The 13459-nt window shown below is 47.9% G+C and overlaps 1 protein-coding gene and 2 non-coding genes across 3 annotated transcripts in view; all 3 read right to left on the bottom strand.

Annotated features, from left to right (window-relative positions):
• The window catches only part of LOC135905341 (endothelin-converting enzyme 2-like), a 194736-nt gene that overhangs the window by 111007 nt on the left and 70270 nt on the right, over nt 1-13459 (bottom strand). The gene's annotated exons all lie outside the window — the stretch shown is intronic.
• TRNAG-GCC (transfer RNA glycine (anticodon GCC)) lies at nt 7338-7408 on the bottom strand. The gene has a single exon. It is a non-coding gene; the product is annotated as a tRNA-Gly (tRNA).
• TRNAG-GCC (transfer RNA glycine (anticodon GCC)) lies at nt 9441-9511 on the bottom strand. Its single transcript has one exon. It is a non-coding gene; the product is annotated as a tRNA-Gly (tRNA).

Raw genomic sequence — 13459 nt, 5'->3', positions numbered from 1 at the left:
AGCGATATAATGCTGCAACGAGTGCGACATTAGAGACGGGTTTTATCTTACGCAATACTTTTTATATGGACAACTGAATCATGCAGGATCCTGTTGCTCAAATTTGGAGCACATTGCCCTGACACGTACGTGTGCTTTAGGTTAAGCGCACTAAATCTGTGAACGTTGGCCTTAATCATTATGAGGCATTGGTTCGTCTCATGCCATTACCGCTGCGCGCCTGACCGACACCGCGGTGTTATGGTAATTTTGCACCAACTTTGTTCCGCTGACGTCGTTGTCTAGCTAAGCGCTAGCGAGCTGCATGGTATTTGGTGGAAACAACTGGTGTTTGCAGCACTGCGATTACTTCCCTACGACAAAAAAGAAAGTGCTCCGCGCCGCATAGAGCTAGATAACGCCCGCTTACTATGTAGAGTCCATGATAATACGCGTTCATCACTACTCTAGTACACTCTACCACACAGTGTTATTAGAGTGTACTAGTTTAATATTATGATTCTTACACCTTGCTACACCATGACCACAACAGCCGCCATATAAAGAAGAAAATATTAGATGGATATCTTGTTATGATCGGCTCAAACCCCTATGGCTCAAATAGTAACGTAGCAATCAATTGAAATTATGCCAAATAAGAGTAAAATAAAATTGTTACCTCACATAAACAGCATAATTTTCAATAATAGCGAGAAACTGCATCAGAAATACGAAACTGTGGAAACATGAGGGGTTAGTTCCGCAGCCATATTGACAGCAAGCTAGTCGAGCAAGGCATTGAGCGAGGTTTGCGCGGTTGTGAAGCTTTTTCAAGAGGAACCTGTGGTGTCATCGCCAGCATAACCTCATTTATGTAGCATCAGTGTTGCACAATTTCACCTTTGGAAGAAAGCATGACTATAAGCCAATGGATGGCACCTGTATTTAACACCGACTACGCGGCTTTCTGGAGACATCGTGTGTGGATTGACGTGCGCAGTTTTCCGTGATCTTGGTTCTGCCATTTGGAGGTAATTATATATTTAATTTATTTATGTTTCGAGTGCAAGTGCTTATTTATCACAAAGGTGTCAATACTGCAGCACAGTGTCACTGACTCAAGTGTTGTACTACGTGACGTTTGTACACATTGTAATGAAGAAGAAGAGCACAAGGACAAGGCCAGCCAGATCGTCAGTTCCATGCCTGCAGTGCAACCAGTTGGCCAGCCGGATCGCCAGTGCTTAGCACGAGCGTGAGCTGTTCGGGCAACCAGCTGTTACTGCTCTGCGTGACCTTCCTTCTCGATTACGGACAGACGCTACCAACTGAACTGTTCAAACACTCCATTACAATTGGTGGAAGGTGCGGGGTATTCAAGAACATCTACACCCTGGAACTCCGGTCTCGGACTCTGCCTCCCGTCATGCCGGCCTCTCCCCAGCCGACGTCGCCGCCACCCTCCGTTGCCTGCTCTGGCGCTGTTCCGCAACGCCATCCAGCGGTTTTCAGCGGTGCGGATGAGCAGGACGTCAATGACTGGTTGTCTACATACGAACGGGTGAGCTTGCACAATCGTTGGGACGATACCGCCAAGTTAAATGCCGTCATCTTCTACCTTGCGGGAGTGGCTCACCTGTGGTTTAAAAATCACGAAGCCAACTTTCAGTCCTGGTCCGCGTTCATGTCCAGTTTCGCTGAAATTTTCGGTCGCCCCGCCGTCCACAAGTTGCGCGCCGAGCAGCGGTTACGAGCACGAGCGCAACAACCCGGTGAAACATTCACCTGTTACATCGAAGAGGTTCTCGACCTGTGCAAACGTGTGGATGCTTCTATGCCCGAAAGTGAGAAATTAAAGCACATCTTGAAGGGCATCGCCGATGACATTTTTCAAATGTTTACCGCCAAGAGTCCGCGCACCGTAGCAGAGCTCAGAAACTTGTGCCAAAGCTACGACGGGTTGAGAAGGCAACGCGATTTGACCAGGTGCCCCTCAGTGGCTGACGAGGCCCTCTCTTCCATGACCGTCCTCCCTGATCGCTCCCCCCTGCTCACACAAATCCAAGCGTTCGTGCGGGAGGAAATTGCACGTCAGCTCTCTCTAATGCCCTTTGCTGAGCTACCCCAACAGCAGCCGCTGCCGTCACAGCCTCCTACACAGCTCGCCCCCTACGCTCCGGCGGGTTATTGAAGAGCAAGTTGCTGAGGCCCTACTTATGCAGCATCAGCAGTACCCTGTCGCCGCGCCACTTACCTACGCAACCGTCGCCGCGCAGCCTCTAGTTGCTGAGGCTCTGCCAATGCAGCATGAGCTGTACCCTGGCGCCGCGCCACCTACTTACGCATCCGTCGCCGCGCAGCCTCCTCGTCAACCGCTCGTTGCGCTACATCCACGGCCGCTACCACCCGTTCGTCATCCCGTTCACCGACCTGCTCCTGCGTTTGCTAATCCTTGGCGCACACAGGACAACAGGCCCATATGCTATGCCTGCGCTATTCCCAGCCATGTTGCACGACTCTGCCGCCGCCGCATGCTGCACTCTGATGGGTTGGTGCAGTCGCCTCCCTACGCCGACGTGCAACCTTTTCAAGACACTTATCTTAGTAGGCAGTCGAACAGGCCACCAGCCGAGCGCCCGGTCCTTCTACGTCGTTCGCCTTCCCCGCGTCGCCGCTCGTTATCCCCCTTGCGTCGGCGCCCTTCACACACGCTAGAGGAAAACTAAGCGCCGCAGTTCAGAAGGCAAGAACTGCGTCGCCATCGATCTGTACAAGTCCTCCATTGTCGCCTTCGAACGTTGTCGATCTAACTGTGGACGGCCTCCCTACCGTTGCGCTAATTGATACTGGAGCAGCCGTGTCTGTCCTAAACGAACGCCTCTCTCGCGCCTTACGAAAAGTTACGACGCCATTTTCTGGGTTTTTTCTTCGCATAGCAAGCGCCCAGCCAGTGCAGCCTTCAGCAGCATGCACAGCTAGAGTTGTTATTCAGGGCGTTCTCTATATTGTGGAGTTTGTGGTTCTTCAGTCCTGCTCTCACGAGGCGATACTTGGGGGGGGGACTTTCTTTCGCGAAATAACGCCGTCATCAATTGTGCACGTGCTGAAGTCGATTTATCGCCTCTGTGTGACGTACCCCTCGTCGGCGCCACATCTCTTCCCGCTAAGCTAGTCCTCCGGGAAGACATCACCATACCGCCGTACTCGTCTGCCGTTGTTCCCGTCTTCTGTGGCGCTGTCTCTGGAGGCACTGTCCTCTTCACTCCTTCGGAACTCTTCATAACCCGCAAAGATGTTCCCCTCCCTTTCGCCATGCTTGACATTTCAGCCGGACTCAGCGCCATCGTTGTCTGCAATCCGCTTCCAACAGCCCTGACGGCTCTTTGCGGTGAAGCACTTGGCCATGTTCATCCTCTTGATGACATGTTTATAACCGACGTGCCGGATGCTTCGTATATACAGCTCACTGACTTCTGTGCACTTTCCACTTCTGCTCCGCCATCAGCTGACTTATTCACACCTTTCATTGCCGATGACCTTACTTCCGAGCAGCCCTCCCAGCTTCTTCACCTGCTTGCCCAGTACCGTTCTTCTTTTGATGCCGCTCAGCCTACTCTGGGTCGCACGTCAACCGTCAGCCACCACATCGACACTTGCTCCAACGCGCCATTGCGGCAGGGCCCGTACCGCATATCCGCCAAGGAGCGTCAGGTGATCAGTGAGCACGTGGACGACATGCTTCAGCGCGGCGTCATTCGACCTTCCAATAGCCCATGGGCATCACCGGTGGTTTTCGTCACAAAAAAAGATGGTTCCATTCGGTTCTGCGTCGATTATCGTCGTCTCAATAAGATAACGCGCAAAGACGTATACCCTCTACCGCGCATTGACGACGCTCTGGACAGCTTGCAAGCACTAAATTCTTCTCTTCGTTGGATTTACGCTCGGGCTACTAGCAGGTCCCGATGTCAGCAGTTGATCGCCCTAAAACTGCATTCATTACGCTAGATGGTTTATACGAATTTAATGTGATGTCATTTGGTCTACACTGTGAAAAAATTTACACCCTTAAAAGTAAAAAAGGGTGTAACTGTGTCTATAACTCACACCCTTATGGTGTGATTTATATAACCGACACCCTAAGGGTGTGAGTTATAGACACGTTTACACCTTTTTTTCATTTTTTAGGGTGTAAATTATTTTACAGTGTATGCAATGCACCTGCAACCTTTGAACGAATGATGGACAATATCTTGCGTGGCCTAAAATGGAGCACGTGTTTGTGCTATCTCGACGACATCGTTGTGTTCGCCCCTGATTTCAGCACGCATCTTCTTCGCCTTAGGAAAGTGTTGACGTCCTTGACCAACGCAGGCCTGCAACTGAACCTGAAAAAATGCTAGTTTGCCGCGCGCAAGTTCATGATTCTAGTTCACGTCGTATCACAAGACGGCATTTGCCCCGACCCATCAAAACTTCGCGCCGTGGCAGAATTTCCGAAACCAAATACACTCAAAGAACTCCGTGCCTTCATCGGCCTCTGTTCTTACTTCAGGCGCTTTGTTCGCAATTTTGCCTCGGTAATTTCACCTCTGACACAACCCTTAAGTGGCGCCAATGACCTTTCCTCCTGGTCTCCTGCATGCGACACCACGTTCGTAACCTTACACCGTCTCCTGACGTCTCCGCCTATACTGCGACACTTCGACCCCACCGCCCCAACTGAAGTGCATACCGATGCCAGTGGTATTGGCCTTGGCGCTGTCCTTGCGCAGCGCAAGTCTGGCTACTCCGACTACGTCGTTGCTTACGCCAGTCGTGCTCTGGCCAAAGCGGAACGCAATTACAGCGTCACAGAAAAAGAATGCCTGGTCATCGTTTGGGCACTCGGGAAGTTTCGCCCCTATGTATACGGCAGGCCTTTCAATGTGGTTACTGACCATCACGCCCTTTGTTGGTTATCCTCTTTAAAAGACCCGTCTGGACGCCTTGCCCGCTGGGCTCTGCGCATTCAAGAATACGACATACACGTCATATACCGCTCAGGTCGCAAGCACACTGACGCTGACGCTCTGTCCCGCTCTCCGCTGCCAGCCGATACGGCCTCCCTCTCCACCATTAAGGCGGTATCCTCGGTCGACATCGACACCTTCGCATCAGAACAGCGCAAGGATCCTTGGGTGACCTCTCTTCTGGATCTCCTTTCTGGCTCGCCTGCATCTCCCATCTCCCGCTCCCTGCGTCGCCAGGCTGCCCACTTTGCTGTCCGGGATAACCTCTTGTATCGACGCAACTACCAGCCCGATGGTCACAAGTGGCTCCTGGTTATCCCTAAGACTTTGCGTTCCGACATGTGCACGTCTTTCCATACTGAGCCCCAATGTGCACACGCAGGCATTTTGAAGACGTATGACCGCCTGCGGCAACGTTACTACTGGCGAGGAATGTTTCCTTTTGTCCAAAAGTTTGTCCGCTCGTGCCCGCAATGCCAACGCTGCAAATCTCCGCCACATCCGGCCCATGGTTTATTACAGCCGCTTCCGTGCCCTGCTCGTGCCTTCGACCGTGTGGGAATTGACCTGTACGGGCCGCTACCGCTAACACCCGCCGGCATACGATGGATTATTGCCGCTGTTGATCACCTTACACGCTATGCTGAAACCGCTGCTCTCCCTGCAGCGACCGCCAGTGACGTTGCATCCTTTCTGCTCCATCGTTTCATTCTTCGTCATGGCCCACCTCGGGAGCTGCTGAGTGATAGAGGCCGTGTGTTTTTGTCGCAAGTGGTTGAAGCACTGCTTGCTCAATGCCGCATAGTTCACCGGACCACCACGGCGTACCATCCTCAAACTAACGGGCTTACGGAGCGTTTCAATCGCACCGTAGGTGATATGCTCGCCATGTACGTTTCATCGGAGCATACAAACTGGGACATCATCCTCCCATTTGTCACATGCATATAATACGGCTACACAAAGTATTACAGGGTTTTATCCATACTATCTTGTCTACGGTCGCGATCCTTCCCATACCATCGATACTGTTTTGCCTTATACACCAGACGCGTCAGAGTGTGCTCCCGTTTCAGCCGTCGCCCGATACGCCGAGGAATGCCGTCAATTAGCCCGAAAGTTCACCTCCGCCGACCAACCACGGCAAAAAGCCAATCGTGATGGCGACGCTACGAATCCGAACTTCGCTCCCGGCACACTTGTCTTGCTGTCCGTGCCTGCTACCACGCCTGGACATTCGACAAAACTTCTCTCGCAGTATGATAGTCCATGCCGCATCGTCTAACGCACCTCTCCGGTCAACGATGTCATAGAGCCGCTTACACCGACATCCGACAAGCGCCGCCGTGGACGGGATGTTGTTCACGTTCACCGCCTGAAACAATTCTACGACCCGCTCGTCTCCACGTCGTAAGTCGCCAGGATGGCTCCGCTTTTGCACCGGGGGTAATTGTAATGAAGAAGAAGAGCACAAGGACAAGGCCAGCCAGATCGTCAGTTCGGTGCCTGCAGTGGAACCAGAGGGCCAGCCGGATCGCCAGTGCTTAGCACGAGCGCGAGCCGTTGGGGCAACCAGCTGTTCCTGCTCTGCGTGACCTTCCTTCTCGATTACGAACAAACGCTACCAACTTAACTGTTCAAACACTCCATTACAACATCAATGCTTGCGAGTTTGGTGCTTTGTTCTTGAGCGCCATTATCCGCGAGTCAAACGAGTCGGTATTTTTTACATAACTAGCCGTTTACAGCGTAATCGATGGTGCGCGCATTACTTCCAGAAAGTACGACACCATTCGTGTCGCGCATATAATCTGATTACTCCAGATTCGGCGACAACATATATACACAACAAATAGTATCAACAATAACATTCGAGTGAGTTACACTCATGCAGGAGCGTGCTACGCCGAGGTGAGTGAAGTTACCGAGAAAAGGATAAACGAGTACACGTGTCTATACGAACCAGTGTCGTGCAAGACTTGTGCTTTGAATAGCACATCGAAGTATGAAGCGTATACTAGCATGCATCTGTAGCTCTGCCTAACTTGTAACAGAAGCGCATACAGGGCGTACTTGCACAGCAAGTGCGTATTCGCAAACTTGTTCCGTATGTAGGCTATATTAAGGCAAGAAAATAAGAAAAAAGCTTTGGCATTATAGAGCCATATGTAGGCATAAAGATCAGATGATCTACAGGAACTACAAAACATGAGACAACTATACACATACATACATATAAAGCGAAGTAATGTTCTTGTCCTTTCAGAATACATTAGTAAAGCTAGACTTCGAACCGCGTTCCAGTAATACGTATTGTGTTTAAAAATAACAAAGCTAAAAAGAAACTGCGTCGGCCGGGAATCGAACCCGGGCCACCCGCGTGGCAGGCGAGTATTCTACCACTGAACCACCGACGCCTACGATCGCCTGCTCCAGATGCTTTCCTGGGACAGCGTGGATATATCTGCCCATTGCCCGGCTAAATCTAGGTCACTGAGCCGGCGAGCGCCTGTTGGAGAAAACCTGTTTCCGCGTTGGCCTCGGGGCGACACTGCGGAAACAGGGGAAACAAATTCACGCGCATTCAATATGCTCAAGCAGGATAAAACTTTATTTGGAAGGTGATGTATGGATAAAGACTTTTCACGTGTGCTTTTCTTTCTCCTTCGCGATTCGGCAACTACAGTGTAAAAGCACACCTTTTACCGGTGTAGCAAAAGTTCTGGTGTACGAAATAACCTTTCCCACAACACGTTCCAACTGCCTGTTCAACAGCACCCACCGACTACCCAGAGGAAATCCCAGGAAATCTCTTTTTATGCGTTCCTTAACTTCACTACGTGTGAGGGGCCATGTCGGGCAGAACAAGCGCTAGCTTGCCGGCTATGTGCAACCGATGATGAATGTCATCGCTAGTCACACCCTCTTTCATTCGAAGCACAACTGCGCGTGTTCTGGTGGCCTGGCATCAATGCGCAACTGTTCCTTGATAGCCTTTATAACCTTGCCACAATGTGCAAAGGCCGCACGCACATCATCGTCCCAGGCATTAAGCAAGAACCAGCAGAGCTTTTTCTTGACATCCTGGTGGCTCGGGTCAATGGCTAGGCATCTTTGACGATGAGCTCAGGTGTTGATCCCTGCTTCTTCAGGGCTCTCAGGAGAATTCTTGTATGTTGCTCCCCAAACGTGATTCATCCGGAATGCACCGAGCACTTCCACTACAGCGAGCAATCTGGCTTGTCGTAGAGAGCCACTGAAATCTTCCATGCGATACGGACGTCCCTTCATGTCCACATGCAACAACACTGTGTCGAAAACCACGTGCCCTGTTAGCAGAGACGGTAGCACGGCGTTATATTCCTGCGACGTCTCCTGGGTACTGGCACCGTACGGCACAGTTGCGCAGTAGCAACGCTGGAGTAGGAATGATTCCGGAATCATTCCACGTTTTGTAAACCACGAAATCAAATATCAGCGGAATGGTTGTACCAGTCGAGCAGATGGATTTGGAATAGACATAATAGCCCGAGATCGAGGAATGAAGTTGGAATGGAATTGGTACACAGTCCTGCAGCGTTAAGCGCTCATTTTAAAACAGGCTACAAAACTAATATATTTGTCAATTACGCTAAGCTAGACTTGGCCACTTTTTTTACATTCCCTACTTTTTACTAAATACCGGTATTTTCAGCATTTACCTATATGTGGCGGCCAATGCCGCTGTAAATACAAAGAATATGGTGTTGTGCAAATTCGACACTTCTGAAAAACAGTAAACTTTTTCTGTTATTATGTTACGAGGTTTAAACGCACTTAAAGACATCGAATTGGGTTGCAAAAAAGGATTCAATTTAGCACAATTCATCATGCCCGGTTTATGACCCGGGGATAGCGTCGCGAAAAACCATGTAACAATGTAGGCAACGGTTGAAACTTACAGCCATTTGGAAAACACACCATGCTTTTTCGCACGCTCTAGTATTCAGAAAGCGCCGTAACAGGAAGTCAAGGAAATTTGCTTCGAAAAAAGAAAAATAATGCCGATTAAAAACAAGCAAACAAGTACGAAACATGAACGATCATCATGTAAAACGAATATGTGGGTCGCTTTTTAAAGTTACAGAATATCAAATAGTACGTGCGCAAGAATATTACACGTAACATTATTAGTAACGTTGTCAACTACTCAAAAATGCGCTTTCATTACAAAGCACGTAAGCGCAAGTAGTCGACAATTGTAGAGAAATCACTTCATTAAGTGGAATTGTAGACGTCGAGTGATCCCACTATCACCATTCCGGGGAGTTAAAAAGGAGTGAAAATAACTGGAACTTCCACTCTCCGCAATCGAGTTGGAATAGCATGGAATTGCTACACTACGCAACTGTGCCATACAGCACGTTCCATTATAATATGGTATGGTCAAAAATGCAGGGGAAAAAAAAGTGCGTCGGCCGGGAATCGAACCCGGGCCACCCGCGTGGCAGGCGAGTATTCTACCACTGAACCACCGACGCCCACGTGCTTTTATCCCAGATGCTTTCCTGGGATAGCGTGGATACAGCTGCCCATTGGCCGGCTCAATATAGGTCACTGAGCCGGCGAGCGCTTGTTCGAGAAAAACTTGCTTCGCCGTTGGCCGCGGGGCGACACTGCAGAAACAAAGGCTTCTTCGGTCGCCCACAACGCAGTTTGATGGATCGTTCAATAAAACCATAGTACTCTGTTATCGTGCAGCCTGACTACACATTCAAGGCAACGCATATTATGTATTTTAACGTCTACGACGAAGGCCTGCAACATATCCTTTGGCGTGACGCACGACCAGCAAAACGGCGCTTTATAAAGCCAGGTTTTCTGTGCTTGCCGCTTATATAAAAAGGATGCTGCAAATATAGCACTGGCTTTTGGCAAAGTAGCGCCAGTGAGAGAACATCTATTCTACGCAATAATGCAGTGCGTTACGATTCAGTACAGAAAACCTGAAAGTCTAATATTGACTCATGCGTTATTTCCCGAGCACAATTAGACCTTTTTTTTTTTATGGAGTACCCCAATATAATAAACCGACTGCACGATTTTCTTAAATTTCTTGTAATTGGAATATAAGGTATAATATTTGGCTTAATCGGAAGAGAAGCGCATGCGTGATGTGGAGATGGGTATTCTGTCCCCTCGTGCGGCAAATTATCTTCTTGTGCACATTCGCTTTTCTTTCTTATTAAATCGAAGCATTTTTTGCCTTTTCCCGGTTTGATGTGGCTGCGGGGGGCTGTTGGGTAGGTCGACATATCGGCGGATTTGTAGATATGTATGCAAAGCGTATATGCAAGTACCAGCCAAGTGGTTTATATATACACTTGTGTGCTGACCCGGATATGCGCGCCTCTGTTCTGCGTAACAACAACAACAAAAAAGGATAACTTCTTATATAAAGTCTCAACACACACTGTCGGCTCACAGATGTCTCCAAAGCACCTACACCGCCAATTTGTAAACGGAAAATATGGTTAAATATATTTCTCTGGTTCCTCGATTTACTTTATTTTCTTTGACTTGGCTATTCTATATATTTCATTGGCGGTGTGTCCGTTCTTGGTCGATCTTCCATTATTTGAACGTCTCAATGTGACACGAGGGGTACAGAATCCCGAAATGTTGCCCGATACGTGTCGCACAATTATTTATTTGTTCATTCACTCACTAAATAATTATTTAGTAAATAATGCATTTAAACACCTTACAGCCCTCTGCGGAGGCATTGAATAAGGGGGGCAATATTTAAGTGCGTATCTAATATACACTGAATGTCTAACATATATCGAAAAAAAAAAGCTAACTCATTGTGTTGTACGTGCCAGAATCACGATCTGATTACGAGGCATGCCGTAGCGGGGGACTCCGGAATTATCTTGACCACTTGGGGTTCTTCAACGTGCACCTAAATAAAAGTACACATGTATTTTCGCATGTCACCCCCATCAATATCGAAAAGAAGAAACAGCAAAAGAATAAAGAATTCATAAATACACGCAACACTGGACAAGATTAAAACTCTATACCTGACCAATGTTCATAATTAGACTAAATACCTTCTATCTACCAGTGCACTTAACGAAAGAAAACTAGACCATAATACAATATAGAGGTTGCATATTTGAAGAGGGAAAAAGTACTTCAAACATAGAACAAAAAAAAAACAGTAAAGAAACACGGCATATGTAAATAATGAGAAAAGTCACTGGATTTGCAATAACGTGAGACAACGAACAGGCACATCTTCACGCTTTATCGGCAAACTAAAGCGTGAATGGTGTAGCGCGTCGCCGAATGGGGCACACTTCGACTTGCACGCGATGCTGTCCGGCAGAGAGTTCCAGACCTGGGCAGCACGTGGAATTCCAGAGTAATCGAATGTACGAGTTCATCCGTAAATGATTCAAATGATTGAAACTGAAATCATTGCGAAGCCTTTGTGACGTGGAGCGGGGTCGTGTCAGGCCCGCTAGTGTTGTTCGAGTGGAATAAATGAAATCGTTAAACAGTGATAACCGCCTCCCATCGTCACCATCCTTCTCTCAACAAGAATCATGCACCGCCTTCGTCCTTGTCACAAGATACAACGGACGTTAAGTGACAAACAGGGCTTACCGGTTTAAGAAGCAAATTCTTCAACGGAAAAGCGGCCGCCACTTGCGACTGCGATATGAGACCTGAGGCAGCAATCGACGCAGCGCAGGCATTTGTGTCTTTACTTTTCGGACCGATGAAGAAAGACGAAAGAGGGGGCGAGGTGGACAGGGATAAAAAGCCGGAGATAGAAACCATGCTGCCTCCGGTCCATCGCAGTCACCGACAGCCTGTTAATCCAGCCGTCGATCTCTTGTGTGCGGAGCAGCCTTTGCTAATTCCTCCAATTTACATTTGAGGGCACTAAAAGCGTGGCGCGTTGGCGGGCAGTCACGTGGTATTTTTTTATATTTACGCGCAGTTTAAGATCGGCTGCAAATAAAAAATAAACACGGCAGTTGTCATATAGCGTAGACGAAATAATCCGATGTTTCTGATCAAGCGCTGCAACTTTTGTATATTGAAGATCTTTCGCGAGAGTAAATATTTGAAATGTAATTAATTAATCTTTGTTAATTACCGAGCTTGTCATTATGAAAAAAAATATCATCGCGTACTCCATACGGCTCAGAGCAATACTGCAGCAATTCGCACGCGTAGCGCCTACGTCTCTTTAATAATTGGCCCAAATTAGCTTAAACACCCGATATATATGTATAAAGGAAAAGTTCTGTAGGTTCGGTGCATCATAGGTAGTTAAAGAAACGAAGGCGCACAATTACAAAAATTACATTCTGAATGTATCTACTTTGCGGCCGTGCCATGGCCTTCGTCAGAATATACACAGATACACGCGCGCGCCCGCATTTGTGGGCATGCGCACGTGGCATAATCAGCAGTACATGCAAGCGTACACTTGTAAATAATAAAAGAAAAAAGTGCAGCAGTAAGTGTAAGTCAAGCACGATAACTGATATGTACGAAATATCATTATGGTACCTCGATGATTGTGCATGTAGTTACAGAATTATATGGATTGCGACATGACACAACTAGGAACAAGTTGATTTGGCATGCTTTATCAATTCTGTACAACAACATACGCATCAAGATATGGCAGAAAGGCACGACATTTTTCCTCCGCTCTCGTTGATACCGGATGACACAGTGTTAATTTTATGAATGAGAGAGGATTCTCGTACTTCTCGATCATGGTGCGATTTGAAACCTCATTGTGTTGCTGTTACATTGATGTTTTCAAGCGTATGACCTGGCAGTCGAACATGTTTAAATAATGGAAGGTGCGGCAAGCTGTTAATGTGTGCATTGTGGTTTTTAATCTGATACGAAAAGTTGTTTCAGTCTGACCGATATACCACATATGACACACTGAACATTCAAGCAGATATATATATAGATGATGTTAGTACTGTCGCAAGTGAAGTCGCCGTTGATTTTAAGAGAATAATTGGATGCTAGTGCTTCTAGCAGTCCTTTGATGTCATATGTGTACAAACTTCAGAACGGGGTTTATTGCAGGGATGACAACCAGCAGAAGCAATCGCTTTACTCTTGCAAGAGGTTACTAGGTCACGCAGATTCCTAGAGCGACGATAGACCACTATTGGCGATTCCGTGAAAATGTTTTTAACACGGTCGCTCTGTGTCAGTATGTTACAATGCTTCCTGAGAATGTGCGATACGTTAGGAATAAATGCCGAGTGTGTTAGGATAAGGTTAATTCATGAAATCGGCACCGATCGCTTATCCGTGCAGATGAGTTCTTGCCGGTCGAGACAGTCGGCCCATTTAAGGGCATCGTCGATTATTTGTGATGGGTATTTCTGTACGGTTAGTGCATTACGAAGCTGGTTACAGGTTACAGTTGCGAGTGA

This window comes from Dermacentor albipictus, chromosome 3, assembly GCF_038994185.2.
Source record: "Dermacentor albipictus isolate Rhodes 1998 colony chromosome 3, USDA_Dalb.pri_finalv2, whole genome shotgun sequence".
Classification (NCBI taxonomy): Eukaryota; Metazoa; Arthropoda; class Arachnida; order Ixodida; family Ixodidae; genus Dermacentor; species Dermacentor albipictus.
Note: the sequence above shows the minus strand (reverse complement) of the source record. Positions and strands in the feature narration are given on the sequence as shown.